At 42.5% G+C, this 19,566-nt stretch overlaps 1 non-coding gene across 1 annotated transcript; it reads left to right on the forward strand.

Annotated features, from left to right (window-relative positions):
• The first annotated feature begins 6,782 nt into the window (after positions 1-6,782).
• On the forward strand, positions 6,783-6,987 carry LOC126274926 (small nucleolar RNA U3). The gene has a single exon (XR_007550471.1). It is a non-coding gene; the product is annotated as a small nucleolar RNA U3 (small nucleolar RNA).
• The last annotated feature ends 12,579 nt before the right edge of the window (positions 6,988-19,566 follow it).

Consider the following 19,566-nt stretch of genomic DNA (forward strand, 5'->3'; position numbering starts at 1 on the left):
TTTTGCATGTTTGATACTGCCAAGATATCGGTCACGGGGATTCCAAGACTTTCGAGAATGTTTTAATTTCAATAATATAAATGTGACACAAAGTCTTGCTGGAGGCAGGAGGCCATTATTACAATAATCAGCAGTTCTGCATTCAGACGGCCTGAATTGCGGTGCTAAAAGTCAAACATCAGGCAAGGAATGACTTTACCATTCATGTGACGCCTTCTGGACTTTATCCAACATCAGGTACACAGGAGCGATTACTGCAGGCAGATATGGTTCTCGAATTGTATGTGAAACGAACATTGCTGACCTTTAACTTTTACCATTACGACCCAATCAGTCTGAATGCAGACCTACTGATTGTTTTAATTTCATGTTCAACGTCGGATAAAAAATGACGAAATAAATAGTTTTTCGTGTGATTTAATTACAAATTAACAATTTTTGAATTTTTTTCTATAGTTGTAGTGTGAAATCTTACTTCTTGCCAAATTTCACCACTGTAGATCAACGAGAGGTACCCTATACGTTTTGATGAATGATTCTGCGAGTATCAAAGTATGACATATATAGCAGTACCTTTTGACTGCATTGACTCAGAAGCTAACGTTTATTACAGACCTAAGTACGTGACATAAATCTGAGCTTCATACGTCCATCCGTTCCCGAAGAAAAGTGGTCTTCACTGATGGACAGACGGTCAGTAGTTCTGATAACAACTGACAAAAAATTATTTTCGTGTAATATAATTACAAAAACACGGTTTTTGCATTTTTTTCCTTCGGTTGTCCTGTGAAACCTTCCTTTTTGCCAATTTTCGTAATTCTAGACCAATTAGAAGTACTTCGCAGGTTTTGGTGAGTGAGTTTGAGAGTGTTAAAGTATGTGTTATAAATGGAAGTATCTTTTAATTGCATCGACTTAGAAGCTTCAATTTTTTACAACGCCAAGGAACCATATACCTCAGTATGTGAAATAAATTTTGACTTGGCACGTCTACCAGTTCCAGGGAAAAGGGGTTTTTAATAGAGGGACGAACGACAAGACAGACGGACAGGTCGCTTTTTTACCGACTGAGGCACGGGAAGCTAAAAATTAATAAAATTGGACCCATCTTTTTTGATGAACCTATTTTTGCACATATACCCGAAACTGTAACGTGAAGAGTACAATGGACGTGCCGTATTTTCGTATAATGTGGTGTTGGGCATGATTTTCTGTATTCTTGCCTTGAATATCCAAGTAATTTTGAATTGTTATGCTATGACGTTTCAGCAAAAACCTTTCTTACACATTCTTCCTGCACACAATCAGTTTGTGATCTGCTGACCAGAAACTCTGAATGGCACACAGCCCTAACAGCCAAGAAGTATACGAAAGTGAACGTTTGGGGTTCGGTGTCAAGTGTTAATTCTACCAGTTAATTACATCGAAATTTAAGTACAGTAATGGAACAGTTACGACAGTAAAAAGCGACAGTTGCTTGTATCAGCCGAGGTCTGAGACCGGTAATACTTCTGGGTTCGTAGGAACTGTTCGCCGTAGCTCAGTGCTTAGTGTGTTTATATCGTCTTTGATGGTTACTGGTAACTCCGAATCTGAATTAATTTCAAAAACTGTGGTAATCGCTGTCACAATAGGTGGCGAGTCGAAGTCCGATTGATACTACATGTTGCAAAGAGAGGCGCCAGTCTCAGTGTACGACAGCTGCTGTGCTATGTAACATTTCTGGCCTCTCCCTCTCTCTCTCTCTTTCTGCTTCTCCAGCTCCCATGTGCTTTTAGTTTCTTGTACACGGCAACTTAGACAGGCAGTATCACAACATTTAGATACCAGAATTATTACTGTAGTAACAGAGTTTACTGTAGTAACAGAGTAACAGACACGGAACACACCATGGATTAAACTGCACACACCATAACTTGGTGTTCTTAAACACAACTCACAATACGACGTATTAACGCCTCGTCAAGAAAATGTGCTAGCATATATTCTCTCTAGGACTGTGCTGAATCAAGTGAAGCCACTTTCAGCTTTTCGTCCTTCGTCTCGGGCATGACAAGAGAGTACGGCGTGGGCTGCAGTGAGTAACTTGCTGAAGGAGGGTTCGACCAGAAAAAAGACTGCAACTTGAAATCACATTTATTATTTCTTAAGTCAACATCCCTTTTCCTCAACACATATTAATCGCACAGCGATGAATGACGTATTATTAGAGGGTTTTTCAACCAGCTTCTGACATTACTTATCGCTTTTGCGCCAAAACTTACTATTTGTGGAAACTTTTAACATAAAGAGACTTTTAACTATCATAGGCGAAAGATCATCATTGATACCCAGCTACATACATACATATAATGGCTCTGAGCACTATGGGACTTAACATCTGAGGTCATCAGTCCCCTAGAACTTAGAACTAGTTAAACCTAACTAACCTAAGGACATCACACACATCCATGCCCGAGGCAGGATTCGAACCTACGACCGTAGCGGTCGCGCGTTTCCAGACTGAAGCGCCTAGAACCGCTCGGCCACCCAAGCCGGCCATACATATAATTTTATGGTGCTAACACGAATAAGAGACTCTCTTTTCGTATTATCTTATTACAAATACCATTTCATTTGTATTGAAGTACTTATTAATTGGATAATTTATATAGAGCATTGTCATAGATAATAACCGTGACCACTGCGGTAGTCTATAATCTCTGCCCGTCGTAGAACTATACTTATTCCATGTACAGTCATAATTTAAAACTATAAAAGTGAGGAAGTTTCGCACGGTTTCCCTGGTCAATATGAAATACTACTGTCACGATCGGACGCCTACACAGAACAGCCATGTCAGTTCCGCCACAGCCAGCATGAATAATCGACATCTTTATCTACATACAGTCATGTAAAAGAGTATTCATATACCGTTGTTCGTCTACAATACCTTTATTTATTAAAATTAAAGGTCACTACGAGAGACATTATTTGTTAAACTAACAGCATGCGGTTTCCTTCCTAGTCTGTACCTATAAAAGCGTTAAGTGTGTTAGCCTACCGCAAAAAGTAAATAAAAGTTCTGCACCGGATGGCTTCACACAGTGGGGGAAAAAGTATTCATACACTACCAGATATGTAAACACAGAAACTACTAACGAACCACATGCAGCAAGGAACAGCTTCAGTGGCGAAGAGCGCCTCGTGCGTGTTGATTCTGATATGCGGTGAATGCCGTGCAACAGCAAAATGGACCGCTAAGGGAAGGAAAAAACTGCAGAGGAAAGGCAAATAGTCACCTCCCAATAAGGGAAAAACATTTTCAGACATTTCTGTTACTAATGGAAGAAGCCAGGCAACTGTGAAGTTCGTAGTATTGCGATTTAGAGAAAGAAATATTCTAATTAACAGCGAAAGAAGAGTTCAACCACAGACGCTGACGCGAAGAGAACGAAATATGTCAATAACGAAGGTCAAAATAGGTCCTAAATTGACAGCTTCTGCATTGTCTGCGCATGTTGATGACCACTTCGAGACAGAAATCAAGCTAAGGCCTGTTCGCTAAATGTTAAGTGGTGCAGGTTAAGGAGGTAGAGTGCCTGGAAGAAAACCATACACCAGCAAGAAGAAGAAGAAATTGGGCTTAGGTTTGCTACAGAACATAAGCAAAAGTTTCTAGGACAAGGTACTGTTCACAGATAAAAGTAAATTTAACGTATTTGTAAATAATGGCAGAATTTTTGTATGGAGACGACCAATGCTGATCTGTATCCCAAACACATTCAGCTAACAGTAAAGCTCATTAGCGGAGAAATTGCGATATGGGAATGTATGGTTACAGCTGGTGTTGCGGCACTTGTTTCTGTTGAAGGTAACGAACAGATCCCAGCATCTAAGTATCTCAAAAGAAAACCTGCAAAAAGAGTGTTGATAGATCAGGTTTATGCCCAGATTATTACTTTCAATAAGACGACCATAAGCACAGTGCCAAAATCGTTCGTCTGTGGCTGTTGTACCATTCTTCTCATATTCTCAGATTTCCAGAACGGAGAGCAGATCTTAATCCAATAGAACATGTTTGGATTACGTTTGAAAGCGTGGTCAGAAAACATGAAATAGAAAGTAAGATTTCTTTGAAACAATGCCTACAACAAAAATGCCAAATATTATCGCAGACACTACCAAAACAATGGTTCATAGTTACCATATAGCATCTCTGGCTGTGATATTTAGGTCTAACAAATAAAGTTATTCTACCTGAACAACGGGGAATGAAAATATTCTTTCATGAGTGTTCATACTCTGCAAACCGTTATGAAGGGCATGTCAGAGGGTACTTCCCAAAAGATCTCATACTAGAATTTCTTAAGTTCCATTAGTGTTTGGAAAGCGGGAGGAATGGCTGCTCAAATTATTGTGTGTGCGTTGTAAGTACACTAATCTTGTCTTTGCGATTCTTACGGCACAGACATGTAAATGAGGAAATCACGGTCTGGGTCATCACGAGAATAGCCACAAATACAGTATGATAAATGTCGACCAAGTGTTGGACGAGATGGTATTTTTTTTTTTTGCTAGATTGGACACTTCATGTTTTTCTCGCCAAACTCAGGGGCACTGATACACGGGAATTTATCGACTACCTGTCATTTCAACAGTGAAGTCTTCAATCTCACCTAAGAGTCAGATAACGATAGTCAATGCACAATTATCAGCGTGTGATTCTCGATACATGTTAAGAATGTAAAATGACGATGAAAGAGTAAGCATTCAAGCCAGTAACACAAACACGTAACACAACAAGACAGTTGGGAAAACCATATTAAGCTACAAAGCAGGTAGACTTAAAATGTAGACTATTTCGAGACTGTATATGTGAATAAAAAAAAGAACAAACCATAGGTTAATGAAACTATGTTTTTTTAAAGAATTTTATTCTTAATATTATCAAAATTTTTAATTGTAAGAGATTAAAATGTGTTTCGAGGAAAAAACTAAAAAAATGTGTCGTTTACTAGTAATCCAAACGTAGTGCGTTCTGGGTTCATTCCTACACACCGCTTACAATTAGAACAAAAATCATCAGCAATGACTGCTAAAGACTTCAGTTGCAAGAAGACACACAAGCAGTGCCAAAGGTCTTGTCGAAAGGGGTAGAGGAGTGGAGAGAGGTTCAGAGTATTATCTTGCTCTTGGGATAATAAGGCGGAAGAGCCACCAATTATAAACGGCACGAGGACGCCGAAGGCAATGGAAACCACTGCTTAAATACACTAAACATATATCCATAAGGCATGTACCGTGTAACTGAATACGTGTCATATGAGCTCTCCACTGGCAGAAGATTGCGAATTAATCCCCCATTCGTACCTCCGGGAGCGACTGCGAAAGGAAACTTAACCATGAGAAAAAGATTGAATAACCAACGAAAGTATAAAATTCAACAAGTCCGGGTGTGAAATGTCAGAAATCTGTATGTGCTAGTGAAGATATACAAACTGATAATGGAAATGCAAAGACTCAGTCTAGATTTTGTGGGGGACAGTGATGTGGGTAGAAGATAAAAGTTTTTGATGAGACGAATAATTGTTGTGTTCTTCAGTCCTGAGACGGGTTTGATGCAGCTTCCCACGCTACTCTATCCTGTGCAAGCCTCTTCATCTCCCAGTACCTACCGCAACCTACATCCTTATGAATCTGCTTAGTGTATTCATCTCTTGGTCTCCCGCTACGATTTTTACCCTCCACGCTGCCCTCCAATACTAAATTGGTGATCCCTTGATGCCTCAGAACACGTCCTACCAACCGATCCCTTCTTCTAGTCAACTTGTGCCACAGATTTCTCTTCTCCCCAATCCTATTCAATACTTCCTCATTAGTTATGTGAGCTACCCATCTAATCTTCAGCATTCTTCTGTAGCACATTTCAAAAGCTTCTATTCTCTTCATATCCAAACTATTTATCGTCCATGTTTCACTTCCATACATGGCTACACTCCACACAAATACTTTCAGAAATGACTTCCTGACACTTAAATCTACACTCGATGTTAGCTAATTTCTCTTCTTCAGAAACTCTTTCCTTGCCATTGCCAGTCTACATTTTATATCCTCTCTACTTCGACCATCATCAGCTATTTTGCTCCCCAAATAGCAAAATTCCTTTACTACTTTAAGTGTCTCATTTCCTAATCTAATTCCCTCACCATCACCTGACTTAATTCGACTACATCCCATTACCCTCGTTTTGCTTTTGTTGATGTTCATCTTATATCCTCCTTTCAAGACACTATCCATTCCGTTTAACTGCTCTTAATACCAACATACAACGGGAGTAGGATTTCCAGAATGAGATTTTCACTCTGCAGCGGAGTGTGCGCTGATATGAAACTTCCTGGCAGATTAAAATTGTGTGTCCGACCGAGACTCCAACTCGGGACCTTTGCCTTTCGCGGGCAAGTGCTCTACCTTTTTTTTTGTTTCTTTTTTTTTGTAATCTCATTTTGTTCGTTATTGTTCGTTTCAATTGTTCGTGGCGGACGTCACCTGACGCCCATTGAAGTTCGTTACTGATGCAGTCACTCATTTTTTTTTGTTTTTTTTTTATTGTAGAGGGCAGCTAACCCTCTGACCGAACACGCTGAGCTACCGTGCCGGCGATCATCTGAGCTACCGAAGCACGACTCACGGCCGGTACTCACAGCTTTACTTCTGCCAGTTTGGAAGGTAGGAGACGAGATACTGGCAGAAGTAAAGCTGTGAGTACCGGGCGTGAGTCGTGCTTCGGTAGCTCAGATGGCAAGATCATACTTCACAGGATCATTTCTGTAGTATGTCTTCAACTCTCTCTAGTTCAAAGCTGGAGTAGACGCAACCACGATGATGAGTGGTAGCACTCTCCCTGAGCGTGAGGCATGCCACCGAGATTCATTGCATCTTGGTTGTAATCGATGATCTTTCACCACATTCTGAGGGATGTGGGAAGGGAGTCGCGCTTTCCGAGTGTCAGGAATGCCGTGGCCCCGTGGTTAGCGTGAGCAGTTGCGAAACGAGAGGTCCTTGGTTCAAGTCTACAGTCGAGTGAAAAGTTTAATTTTGCCGGCACGGTAGCTCAGCGTGTTCGGTCAGAGGGATAGCTGCCCTCTGTAATAAAAAAAACTGAGTGAATCGATCAACAACGACCTTCAACGGATGTCCTACGACGTCCGCCCCGAGCAGAAGCAACGAACAAAAGTGAAAAACAAAAAAAATCTATAGCAAACCAGCGCCGACAGCAATAGTTCGCTTATACATACTGAGGCCGCAAGCAGAGGATGAAGTGAGATACTGTGTTAAGATATTGAACGGGTAACTCAGTATCTAAAGGGCGATGGTAATATAGTAGTCATCTACGAGTAGTAACAGCGAATACCCTGTTCAGGAATCACAACGGAAGATTGCATCTGGATTTCGAAATCAAATATTGGAATGTAAGGCGCACCCACGAGCAGAATTTAGCAGTAATGAAGAGTAGCCTGAAATGTAAGAGAACCGTCACGAAGAATCAACATGGAAGTGGGGTACTGAAGTACTAAGGAATGATGATGTGACTTCGAAGTTCTCTCAGGCTGTAGATAAGCGATAGTGAATACCAGAGTAGGCGGTTCACTTGAAGAGGAATGTATATAGTTAAAGAAAGCAATCGCAGCACTTGGAAGGAAAGGCATAGATGCAAATGAGGTAACTGGGAAGAATCCTTGGCTAACAGAAGAAATGCTGAAGTTGGCTTGAGAAAGAAGATGCTAAAAACATGAACAGGAAAAGTCAACCGCGCGGAGTGGCCGCTCGGTTTGAGGCGTCATGTCACGGACTGCGCGGCCCTTTCCGCCGGAGGTTCGAGTCCTCCCTCAGGCACGGGTGTGTGTGTGTAGTTCTTAGCATAAGTTACTTTAAGTAGTGTGTAAGTCTAGGGACCCATGACTTCAGCAGTTTGGTCCCTTAGGAACTATAATGTTACTTAAAAACCGTCTTGATTGCAAATTTTTTATTCATATGACCGGTTTCGGTTCATTCAGAACCATCTTCAGATCTGTAAAAATAATGATACTAATTTACTATTTCACGGAAGCAAATCTTTTTCATCCTATCTAATCAACATCAAATGTACCAGAGCGTTCCTGATATTTCAGTTACAGGAGTAACCCGTCCAAATCCAGCAATTTTCACATGCTACGTCACATAAAATTGGTTGGCAGAGTGCACGTCATTTATATTAATTATAACGCTATTACCGACAGGTGGCGTCTGGTACATTTGTTACATTCAATTTGCACATACTATATTCAGTAGCTCATTTTTTTTATTAATAAAAAATACTTAATTAAAATATGTAGATGTCATGGTTAAAATCTGTACTTGTCAGCATTAATAAAAAACAGTAAAATTATCATTTTTATACGATCTAAAAAACATAGGGCGATTTATATATCTATGGTGAGGGTGTGAACTTGTTTTCCTCTACGGTCTGCTTCCGTATTTCCCGCCATTTCGGTGTTGTGCCGCGGTCCGCTCAGTCGTCTGATGTCCATCGCCGCGGGCAAGAGGGCCGCACAGGAGGGCCCCGTCAACGACGCCAGGCACCGCACGCGTCCTCCGGCTTCTCCACCGCGCACCATCTCTCATCCCTTGGGCTGGATCTCCACACGCAACAGTTGTCATCTTAGTAGGTCGTCATAAATGATAAATAGGCGTTACGATTGAATTCGCTTTGCTCGTTGAGGATTAAATCCGGATCTTTATTTTTGTGGGTGTATATTTCAATTTCTTCCAAAATGTTAAGAAACCGTCCCTTATGGGCTCTATGCAGGATGTCTAAATTGTGTTCAATGTTCGTGACTGAGTGCTTTGTCGCAGCCATATGCGCCCCAAAAGCTGTTTTGTTTTGAGAGTAGGTGTGCTCCCTGAACCTGGTTTCGAAGTTCCTACCAGTCTGCCATATATATTGTTTACAGCAGTCATTACATTTGATCTTATATACACCTGAATCCTTAGGAACTCGCACACATATGAACATTTGGCTACAGGATTACATCAACATCAGTCACTTAGGAATGAAATAAACAGGAAGTGCATTGAAATTAAGGCGAAATGGCTGCAGCAAAAATGCGAGGAAAAAGAGATGGTCGTCGGAAGATTGATTCAGGGTACGTAAAAGTCAAATGAGCCGTCGGTGAAATTAAAACCAAAGAAAACAATATAACGAATGCAATGGGTATAGGACTGTTAATCCCAGACGAGAAAACAGATCGGTCGAAAGAGTACAAGGGCGGCTTCTAAGAGAGGGAGGAACTCTCGGGTTACGTAATAGAAGAAGAACTGGGAATGGTTATGGTTGATCCAGTGTTACAGTCAGAGTTTAAGAGAGCTTTAGAGAAAAAAATGGTTCAAACAGCTCTGAGCAATATGGGACTTAACTGCTGAGGTCATCATTCTCCTAGAACTTAGAACTACTTAAACCTAACTAACATAAGGACATCACACACATATATGCCCAAAGCAGGATTCGAACCAGCGACCGTAGCGGTCGCGCGGTTCCAGACTGTAGCGCCTAGAACCGCCTGGCCATTCCGGCCGGCGAGCTTTAGGAGACTGAAGATCAAACAAGGCGGAAGCTACATGCAAGATTCCATTGGAATTTCTGAAATAAGTGGTAGAAGTGACAACCAAACAAGTACTCAAATTCCTGTATACCTGCAGAATCAATGAGACTGGAGGATAGTAAGGGCAGATAAGTGCGAAAACTATCGTACATCAGCTTAACAACTCATGCAACCAAGTTGCTGACAAGAATAACGTGTAGAAGAATAGAAACGGAAATCGAGGATCTGTTAGCTGACTGTCAGTTTTGGTTTTAGGAAAGGTAAACGTACAGTGAGGCAGTTCTGACGTTGAGCTTGATAATGGAAGTAAAACTTGAGAAAAATCAAGACAATTTCACAGGATTTGGCGACCTGGAAAAAGTGTTCGATGATGTAAAATGGCGCAAGATGATTGAAGTTCTGAGAGATAAAGGTGTAAAGGAGGATAATATTGATATGTATAAGAACCAAGAAGGAACAATAGAGAGGAAAACCAAGAACGAAGTACATGGATTCAATTAGAATGTAAGACAGAGATGAAAGTTAAGTACAGGAGTGGGATTAAAATCCAGGATTATGGAATATCAATGATAAGATTCTCTGATTACATTGCTATCCTCAGTGAAAGTAAAGAAAAATTACAGGACGTGACAAATGGAATGAAGTGTCCAATGAGTGCAGATTATCGACAGAGAGTAAACCGAATAAAGATGACAGTGATGAGAAGTAACAGAAATGAGAACAGCGAGAAAGTGAATAACACAACTGGCGATTGCGAAGTAGACGAAGTTTAGGAATTCTGCTACCTAGGCGGCAAAATAACTCATGATGGACGAAGCAAGAGGACATGGAAAGCAGACTAGCACGGACAAAAAGGGCATTACTGACTAAGAGAAGTCTACTAGCACCAAACATAGGCCTTCATTTCAGAAAGAAATTTATAAGATTGTACGTTTGGAGCACAACATTGTGCGGTGGTGAATCATGAGCTTTGGGGAAACTGGAGCTGGAGAGAATCAAAGTGTTTGAGATGTGATGCTACAGAAGAATGTTGAAAGTTAGATGGACTCGTAAGGAGCGATGAGGCTCTCCGCAGAATCAGCGAAGAAAGAAATATATCGAAAACACCGACAAGAAGACAAGTAGAGGAGACAGGATGACAAGTCATGTCATGTCATGATAAGTCATGTGTTAAAATATCAGGGAAAAATTTCCACGGTACTACAGCAGTGGATCCCAACCTGGGGACAGTTACCCCCTGAGCAATGAAAACAAAATGGGTTCAGTGACTTTTTAGTGACCACTCTAAATTATTTTCTTGAGGTAATAACTATCAGTATTACTGTAGACTCTATTATGCAGGGTGTAACAGATATAAGTGCCGATATGTTTATAAGTGGTACATTAACATGTACACTTATCAGTGTGTTGGTTGTTCTTTCTCTGCGTCGAACTGTCTTATCACAAACACGTTACAGACTTTATGCCCAGATGTTTTCTGCACGGCTGTATCTGCTGCACTAAGTGGGCTACCCGGTTTTTCATCCACGTGTCCAAACTTCTACACCAGACCTGCTGCCCAGTAGAAAATAAGCATTAAATACTTGCTTGCTCTTTCCACATGTAACCGTCACCAACCTAAAAACATAACACCGGCCCGAGTGGCCGAGCCGTTCTAGGCGCTTCAGTCTGGAAACGCGCGGCCGCTACGGTCGCAGATACGAATCCTGCCTCGGGCATGGATGTGTGTGATGTCCTTAGGTTAGTTAGGTTTAACTAGTTCTAAGTTCTAGGGGGCTGATGACCTCAGAAGTTAAGTCCTGTAGTGCTCAGAGACATTTGAACTATTTTTAAAAACATAACACTTATAAAAGCTATAATTATTAGTCTGAAAATGACGTAAATACTGATATAATAGCGTTCAGTATAACGTCCTCAGTCACAAACAGAAATACCTACACTTGTACCCGTTACACCCTGTATAACAGATCCTCATCAACCATTCGAGATCCACAGCTGCCTAAAAGTCTGCTCTAGATATTTCCATGCACTGTTTTCTCAGATTTCTGTTTTTTTTTTTTTTTTTTTTTTTTTTTCTGGAATCCAGAAGAAACTTCCTTTGGCCATGTATCACCCATCTTCTTCTACTGTCCAGATCACATCTATATTTTCTTTATCACTTTTATAGTTACATCTTCTATTCCAGTCCGTCCCCCAAAATCATTATCTACTTTCCCGTCTCTCTCAGTAATTTGCAATGTGCTTCTCTCCACTGATCGCTGAATCGCTATCAAATTTTTAAGAGCCTTCTTGTTAAAAGAACACATCAAGCTATCTTGAGTAAAAACTAGTCATACAGACCGTTTGAAAACGACCCCTTTCATACCCTTTGAAAACTTCAGTTCGAAATCTTACTTAATTTTGCAAGATCGTTCAAGTCTATTTTTGCTTTTCTGTTTATTTCTTGTGCTATGCATTCGGTGGCAGTAGTTAACACTCACCATCTTTAATAAATTTTAATAGAAACTATTTTTCTGATCTGGAATGCTCAGAAGTAAATACTTGAGTTTTAAGACGAGTTTCTGTGATTGAAGGAATATTGTGAAACGCGAGCGAAAGAAGTTTGTTGGACATTGAAAAAGCAACATGATCGAAACAGCTTTTCTTGATGTAGAATTGGCAATATTATAGCGAACAGTATGTGGTAAGTAGCTATTATTATTAGAAGAAATCGTAAAGAAATCGATTCCATTCTCCAGAGGTGTGGAAGTGGAGCAACGAAAACGAAGATGAAGAACTGAAATAAATAATTGAATGATTTACAAAGTGGAAAGGTGGACACCAAAACAAATATCAAAAAATATTGTCAGAAATAAAAATAACCAAATAACCTTTTCACTCATTATTTCCTGATGCAGTTGTTAGATGTTCTTCTGAGGAATATCGTGCCAAATTTTGTCCAACTGGAGCAGATTGGAGGGCCTTGCCCAGAAATTCTCCAAACGTTCTAGATTGGGAACACATCCAGCGACCTTTGCTGGCCAAGGTAGGGTTTAGTAAGCAACTCTCGTCGTATGCGGGAGAGCACTATCTTGCAGAAATATAAGCCCAGGATGGCTTACCACGAAGGGCAACAAAACGGGTCGTAGAATATCGTCGGCGTACCGCTGTAAGGGTACCAAAGGATGGCGACCAAAGTGATCCAGCTTTGAAAACAATTGGCTCCCCTGACAACCATTACTGGTCGTTTGGCTGTATGGCGGGCGACAGTCAGGTTGGGATCCTATTACTGTTCAGGACGTCTTCAGACAGGTCTGGAGACATCCGGGACAGTGGTGGGTTACCAATCTAGACTGTCGCCCGCCATAAGGCCCGACGAGAAGAAGTGATGGCCTAGGGTGCCAATTCGTTTCATAACGGGGTCCCTTTGGTTGCCATTCGCGCCACCCTTACGCCACAGCGATTACTTCGACGATATTCTACACCCAGTTTCGTTACCCTTCACGGCAATAAATCCTGGGCTTACATTACAGCAAGATAATGCCCGCCCTCGCACAACGAGAGTTTGTGCTTATCAAACTCTCCCTTAGCCACCAAGGTCACGGACATCTCCCCAATTGAGAACGTTTGGAACATCATGGCCAGAGTCCTCTAACCAGCACGGGATTTTGACGATCTAATGTGCCAATTGCAGAGAATTTGTCACGATACCCTTCAGGAAAACTTTCAATAACTCTATCATGCATTGCCAGCCATAAGGGCCACACGTGGACTAACAATTATTGACCTGCTTAGTTTGCGTAGCTCTTTCTCTGGAATACATCATCCAATTTTTCTGAAATTGTGATCATTTATTTTTCTGCGCATGTGCACCATACTTACCTATTTAAGTCTCATTCGGATAATTCCTTCGATCTCGTTGTTTTTCCTTTTTCTTTTCTTAGACTTAAAATGCCTAATTTCGTGTCACTAACCAAATTTCTGGTCATTAAGTAAATAACGAAGTCACTGGAGCGTAAACCAGAAATAGAAGTAACTGTCTTGCAAATTCATGCCAACATTTATCTTTACATCTGTATTTATACTCCGCAGGCCACGTTATGGTGTGTTGCATAGCTTGTGTATCACTGTCACGAACCCCATACCTGCTCCCTTCGCTAATTGTGCCCAGTAAGGATGACGGTTGATAAGCCTCCATGTGAGTTCGAATCTGTCTCATGTTACCTTCACCGTCTGTTTGCGCGACAACCTCGTACGTAGGAGACAACGTATTGGTTGACTCATGCTCTCGATGTTTTCATAGTAGGCAAATTATCTTAGGAGTACTGCATCTACCACTGGTGTTAAGTGAGCATCTCAATGACGCTTTTGCGCTGTGAGGAAATTCGCTGCTTTTCTGTAGGTTTCCACTGTCAGTCCTATTTGCGAGATCTTCACAGACTGACTAGCAACAATCAAGTATCGATCCAACAGGGTTTTTGGAAACTACCTCTTTCGTGAGTTGACTATATTTCCTAGGAATCTACTTATGAATCTCAGTATGGTAACTGCCTCCCCGACGGTTAGTTTAGTGTGGTCGTTCTTCTTTAGATTTCATTAGCGTATTCTCAGATATTTAACGAGTGTGACTGCATCCAGTAGTTCTTTGGTAATAGTGTAATTACACGATAACGGGCCTTACCATCTACACTCCTGGAAATTGAAATAAGAACACCGTGAATTCATTGTCCCAGGAAGGGGAAACTTTATTGACACATTCCTGGGGTCAGATAAATCACATGATCACACTGACAGAGCCACAGGCACATAGACACAGGCAACAGAGCATGCACAATGTCGGCACTAGTACAGTGTATATCCACCTTTCGCAGCAATGCAGGCTGCTATTCTCCCATGGAGACGATCGTAGAGATGCTGGATGTAGTCCTGTGGAACGGCTTGCCATGCCATTTCCACCTGGCGCCTCAGTTGGACCAGCGTTCGTGCTGGACGTGCAGACCGCGTGAGACGACGCTTCATCCAGTCCCAAACATGCTCAATGGGGGACAGATCCGGAGATCTTGCTGGCCAGGGTAGTTGACTTACACCTTCTAGAGCACGTTGGGTGGCACGGGATACATGCGGACGTGCATTGTCCTGTTGGAACAGCAAGTTCCCTTGCCGGTCTAGGAATGGTAGAACGATGGGTCCGATGACGGTTTGGATGTACCGTGCGCTATTCAGTGTCCCCTCGAGATCACCAGAGGTGTACGGCCAGTGTAGGAGATCGCTCCCCACACCATGATGCCGGGTGTTGGCCCTGTGTGCCTCGGTCGTATGCAGTCCTGATTGTGGCGCTCACCTGCACGGCGCCAAACACGCATACGACCATCATTGGCACCAAGGCAGAAGCGACTCTCATCGCTGAAGACGACACGTCTCCATTCGTACCTCCATTCACGCCTGTCGCGACACCACTGGAGGAGGGCTGCACGATGTTGGGGCGTGAGCGGGAGACGGCCTAACGGTGTGCGGGACCGTAGCCCAGCTTCATGGAGACGGTTGCGAATGGTCCTCGCCGATACCCCAGGAGCAACAGTGTCCCTAATTTGCTGGGAAGTCCCAGGTCGACGGGCACGTGCACCTTCCGCCGACCACTGGCGACAACATCGATGTACTGTGGAGACCTCACGCACCACGTGTTGAGCAATTCGGCGGTACGTCCACCCGGCCTCCCGCATGCCCACTATACGCCCTCGCTCAAAGTCCGTCAGCTGCACATACGGTTCACGTCCACCCTGTCGCGGCATGCTACCAGTGTTAAAGACTGCGATGGAGCTCCATATGCCGCGGCAAACTGGCTGACACTGACGGCGGCGGTGCACAAATGCTGCGCAGCTAGTGCCATTCGACGGCCAACACCGCGGTTCCTGGTGTGTCCGCTGTGCCGTGCGTGTGATCATTGCTTGTACAGCCCTCTCGCAGTGTCCGGAGCAAGTGTGGTGGGTCTGACACACCGGTGTCAATGTGTTCTTTTTTCCATTTCCAGGAGTGTATTTACGAGCAGTACGTTACATTTATTTCTGTTGAAGGTCAACTGGCAATCCGTGCACCAACCGTCCATCTCAAGGACTTTAAAAGGTTATCCAATGAGCCATTCGAATGTATTCTATATTTTGTATTGTAACAATAATGGTCCTATAACACTCCCTTCGTGGCCCCAAGAAGTTACTTTTAGGTCTGAAGATCTCTCTCTGTTAAAAGTGGCATGATGTAATATGCTTGTTGGGAACTCTACACTCCGGTCACAAAGCTGGTCAGATTTCCGTACCCTTGTATTTCTTCATCAGGCAACAGTGCGCAACAGGGTCACGTTCCTTCCAGGATTCTACGATCACGCCATCAACCTAGATGCTGGTATGTATCGCCATCTGAGTCTCTTGGACGAACAGAACGAGCTATGTTTGGCAACGTATTTGTTCGCGGACTCCATTTTGGTTCCTACAGAAGTCTTCGCGCGGATTTGGCCCGCCACTATTTCCTCACTTGTGCCAATCTCTTCATCTCAGAATAGCACATGCAGCCTACGTCCTCAGTTATTTCCTGAGTGTGTTCCAGTCTCCGCCTATAGTCTTTACCCTCTACAACTCCCCCTAGTACCACGGAAGTTATTCCCTGATGTCTTAACAGGGGTCCCACAGTGCTATCGCTCCTTCTTGTCAGTGTTTTCCATACATTACCCACCTCGCGAATTTAAGGAGAATTTCCTAATCAGTCAACCGAATTTTCAACATTGCTCTGCAGCACCACATCTCAAAGACTTGGATTTTCTTCTCTCGTGGTTTTCCCACAGCGCATGTTTAATTACCATACAATGCTGTGCTCCAAACGAACATTCTCAGAAATTTTCCCCTCAAATTAAGGCCTATGTTTGACACTAGTAGACTTCTCTTGGCCGGGAATGCCCATTTTGGCAATACTTGTCTGCCTCTTTATGTCCTCTTTGCTACGTCTGTCATTGGTTATTTTGCTGCCTTGGTAGCAGAATTTCTTGACTTCATCTATTTCGTGATCACCAATCCTGACATTAAGTTTCTCGCTGTTCTCACTTCTGCTATTTCTCATTACTTTCGTCTTTCTTTGATTTACTCTCAATCTATACTCTATACTCATTAGATTCTTCATTCCATTCAACAGATCCTGTAATTCTTCTTCTTTCACAGAAGATAGCAATGTCATCAGCGAATCTTAGCACTGATATCCCTTCAGCTTGAATTTTAATATCACTCTTTAACCTCTTTTTTATTTTCATGTTTGCTTCTTAGTTGTGTAGGCTGAACAGTACGGACGAAAGACTACGTCCCAGTCTTACACCCTTTTCAATCAGCGAACTTCTTTCTTGGTCTTACACACTTATTGTTTTCTTTTGGCTCTTGTACATATCATACAAGGGCTAGTCAAAAGAAAACCTAAAATATTTTTTTTAAATATTATTTATACTGCAGAAGTGGTACAAAGCTGTATCTCTTCTCAGCATAATCTCCCCCACGCTCAGTGCAAGTCCTCCAGCGCTTACAAAGTCCATAAATTCCTTTAGAAAAAAATTATTTTGGTAGTCTGCGCAACCACTCATGCACCGCGTGGCGTACCTCTTCATCAGAATGGAACTTCTTTCCTCCCATTGCGTCTTCTAGTGATCCAAACATATGGAAATCACTTGAGGCAAGGCCTGGTGAGTATGGTGGAAGAGGAAGACACTCAAAATGCAGGTCTGTGATTGTTGCAACTGTTGTACGGGCAGTGTGAGGCCTCGCATTGTCATGTTGCTAAAGGACACCTGCTGACAACATATCACGTCGCTCTGATTACAGGCCGCAGATGATTTTTTAGGAGATCTGCGTATGATGCACAGGTGACAGTGGTCCCTCCAGGCATGTAATGGTCCAAAATGACGCCTTTTTCGTCGCTAAACAGAGTCAGCATAACCTTTCCTGCTGATGGTTCTCTTCGAAACTTCTTTAGTTTTGATGATGAGGAATGGCGCCATTCCTAGCTCGCTCTCTTCGTTTCCGGTTGGTGGAAGTGAACCCAGGTTTCGTCCCCAAGCCATCACCTTCTCGTTCAAAGCGCCGAAGGAGTTCTTCGCAAGCATCATTAAGTCGTTCTCTCATTTTAGGAGTCAGCTGCCGTGGCATCCATCTTGCAGACACTTTGTGAAACTGGAGCACGCCATGCACAATGTGGTGTGCTGACCCATGACTAATCTGTAAACATGCTGCAGTGTCATTCAGTGTCACTCGGCAGTTTTCTTTCACTATAGCTTCAACTGGTGCAATGTTCTGTGGAGTCACATCTCATCGTGCCTGACCTGGACGAGGAGCATCTTACACTGAAGTCGCACCATTTGCGAACTTCCTACTCCATTCGTAGACTTGCTGCTGTGACAAACATGCATCACCGTACTGAACCTTCATTCATCGAATAATTTCAATAGTTACACACCCTCACTACGCAAAAACCGAATAACGGAACGCTGTTCTTACCTGGTGCAAGTCGCAAGTGGGGCGGCCATCTTTATATTGATACTGCGACGGTATGTGTGCATCTGCACTATGCTGCCACCTACAGGACTTTCTGCACGCTGTTTGTAGCACGTTTACCAAATTACAGGATAACGGCGCGAAATTTCGATTTGTTATTACAAATATAAGGTTTTCATTTGACTCAACCTCGTATATTACCAGTCTCCCGCTATAGCTTACCCTTACTTCTATCAGACTTTCGAACACCTTGCGTCATTTGGTATTTTCTAATCCTTTTTCCAAGTCGACAAATCCTACGACCGTGTCTAGATTTTTCCTTAGTCTTGCTCCGTAACCAACCGCAACGTCAGAACTACCTCTCAGGTACCTTTACCTTTCCTAAAGCCAAACGGATCATCATCTAACACGTCCTCAATTTTCTTTTCCATTATTCTGAATATTATTCTTGTCAGCAACTTGAATGGATGGGTCGTTAAGCTGATCGTGCGATAATTCTCGCACTTGTTGGGTGTTGCAATCTCCGGAATTGTATGGATGATGTTTTTCTGAAAGTTTAATTGTAAATCACCAGTCTACACATTTTACACACCAACGTTTTATTACCACATCCCCCAAGAATTTCAGAGATTCTGATACAATGTTATCTATCGCTTCTGCCTTCTTTGAACTTAAGTCTACCAAAGCTCTTTTAAATTATTGTAATACTGGATCTCCTGTCTGTCTGTATCGACTCCTGTTTCTTGTTCTACCACGTCATCACATAAATCTTCCCCTTATGCATGTCTCCAATGTACTCTTTCCATCTGTCCGCTCCCTGACGGCCTCTGTGACCGAGCGGTTCTAGGCGCTACAGTCTGGAACCATGCGAACGCTACGGTCGCACGTTCGAATCCTGCCTCGGGCATGGATGTATGTGATGTCCTTAGGTTAGTCAGGTTTAAGTAGTTCTAAGTTCTATGGGACTGATGGCCTCAGAAGTTAAGTCCCATAGTGCTCAGAGCCATTTGAACCATTTTGCCCGCTCCCTCCTCTGGATTTAGCAGCAGAATTCCCATTGCACTTTTAATGTTACCACTCTTGCTTTTAATTTCACCTAAGGTTGTTGTGACTTTTTTTAAATGCTCAATGAGTCCTTCCGGCAATCATTTCTTTTTCGATTTGTTGACATTTTTCATGCAGCTACATCATCTCAACTCCTGGCACTTCCTATTTGTTTCGTTCCTAAGTGACTTGTATTTATATATTCCCGAATTTCGTTGAACATTTTTGTGCTTCCGTCTTTCTTCGATCAGCTGAAGTTTTTCTTGTGTTACCCATGGTTTCTTCATAGTTAATGTCTTTATACCTACGCTTTTCTTTCGAACTTCGGTATTGCCCTTTTTAGACATTTCCAGTTGTCTTCAACTGAACTACCTACTGAGCTATTGGTTATCGCAATTATTAGA

The sequence above is a fragment of the Schistocerca gregaria genome, chromosome 5 (assembly GCF_023897955.1).
Source record: "Schistocerca gregaria isolate iqSchGreg1 chromosome 5, iqSchGreg1.2, whole genome shotgun sequence".
Lineage (NCBI taxonomy): Eukaryota > Metazoa > Arthropoda > Insecta > Orthoptera > Acrididae > Schistocerca > Schistocerca gregaria.